The sequence below is a fragment of the Empidonax traillii genome, unplaced genomic scaffold (assembly GCF_003031625.1).
Source record: "Empidonax traillii isolate 1590-97213 ecotype Southwest subspecies unplaced genomic scaffold, ASM303162v1 scaffold34:size3740991, whole genome shotgun sequence".
In the NCBI taxonomy this organism is placed as follows: Eukaryota; Metazoa; Chordata; class Aves; order Passeriformes; family Tyrannidae; genus Empidonax; species Empidonax traillii.
The window spans coordinates 1,525,326-1,527,061 of NW_020955227.1; the positions used below are offsets into that span (position 1 = coordinate 1,525,326).

At 56.5% G+C, this 1,736-nt stretch overlaps 1 protein-coding gene across 1 annotated transcript in view; it reads right to left on the reverse strand.

Annotated features, from left to right (window-relative positions):
* DOLPP1 (dolichyldiphosphatase 1) overlaps window positions 1-1,736 on the reverse strand; it is a 14,289-nt gene that overhangs the window by 11,842 nt on the left and 711 nt on the right. The window lies entirely within an intron of this gene.

Consider the following 1,736-nt stretch of genomic DNA (forward strand, 5'->3'; position numbering starts at 1 on the left):
TGGATCACAACAACCCCATGGAACGCTCCAGGTTGGGGGAACAGTGGCTGGAAAGCTGGAAAAGGACCTGTGGGTGCTGTTTGACAGCAGCTGAACATAAGTCCAGCCCTGTCACAGCGTCCATCCTCATCCACACATAACCCTCATCTCAGCAGTGATTTACCCCTCCACACAATCATCTCCTCCCTTCGCCTAAGAGACACTCAGTGCAGAGAGAAAATAATCCAGTTATGTCACATTGCTCAAGATCTGACAGATAACCCTTGAGCAACAACTTCCACCACCTTCATTTCCCAAACCAACCCAACAAATGGAGCACAGGACGTGCTCTGTGTATTCTGCCAGCTTCAGATGAGGTGGTGAGATACAGAGATGAATATATCAGTCCTAACTGGGAAGATTATTCCCTATCTCCCCCAAACTGTAAAATTAACATATTTGAGAACGGGGATGGCAGAAGTGTGTACAAGGGGAAAGAAAGTGCAAGATAGAGAAGGAAATGCCAGTACTTCACATAAAGTACCTCAGAAAACCACAAAACAGCCATGAGAGGGAGGGCCAAGAAATAATGTATCTCCAGTGCCAGATCTTTTCAGTGTTGTGACATTTCAAGTCTCCTGGCTAAATGGGCACTTTCAACACAGAAGATCCCTAAGCACTTTAGAAGCCTTAGGAACTGCACTACTGAGAGAGGAGCTTTCATTAGGAACTAAAATCCAGCTGTCAAAATGGGACATACAGCAACACAATGCAAGTTAGGGGGGACTCACTGGGAGAACTGGAAATACTGACAAGTATTGGTGTTAACACCAAATAGGGATTTTGAGCAGATGCTCAGTGCTAACACTCTGAAACTTAATTTTTTTATTATCCACAAGCACCTAAAACCAGCAGAGCACAAAGCACCTGAAGAGCAGGTCCAAAGGACCACAGTTACTGATGAGACACCACTTAACGCTGCTGCTCTCTGAACACAGCCTGGTTCTTCTTGCACAGTGACAGATCAGAGACTCATCCCACCACAACCTGGATCAGGCTGCTCTGATGTGCAGCACCACGGGGATCCAGGGGCACAGGACCTTTATGGATCACACCTGGCCCAGCTGGAACAGCCCATCCTGCACTAGAGCACCCACCTGGACCCAAACCCACCTTGCCATGAGCTGAGCTGCAGCACACCCTGTGCCCCGAGTCCTCCTCAGCACTGCCTGCCTGAAGTGCTCCCAGAAAGCCACCGAGCCCACCTGGCATCAGAGCCGGGACCACTGTCGCTGCCCCACTCCCAGCGCTGCCACCACACCCACCTGGCAGCCAAGCCCACCGTGGGGACAGTGACAACCTGCCACCCTCACTCCTCTCGCAGCCCCCAGCCCCACTGGCAGCCGAACCCACCCGGGGAACAAGGACCACCCCGCCACGGCCCCGCTCCCTGCGGTGCCACGAGGCTGCCCGAAGCCCGCTGTCCCTGTGCCACAGCGCGCCGGACCCCCAGCACGGGAGGCGGGGAGGTGACACCGACCCCACCGCGCCGCTGAGGGGAGCGGCACGACACGGGTGGGACCCTCGCCTCGAGGCCGGGGGGCTGCCACACACGGCCGGGGGGCTGCAGGGGGCGCAGGGAGGCGGTGCGGAGCGGGCAGGGCGGCCCTGGAGGGCCGGGACGGAGCCGCCCCCTCCCCGTTCCCTTCCCCGTTCCCCTCCCCTCAGCCCCCCAGCCCGGCGCCCCCCAGCGCGCA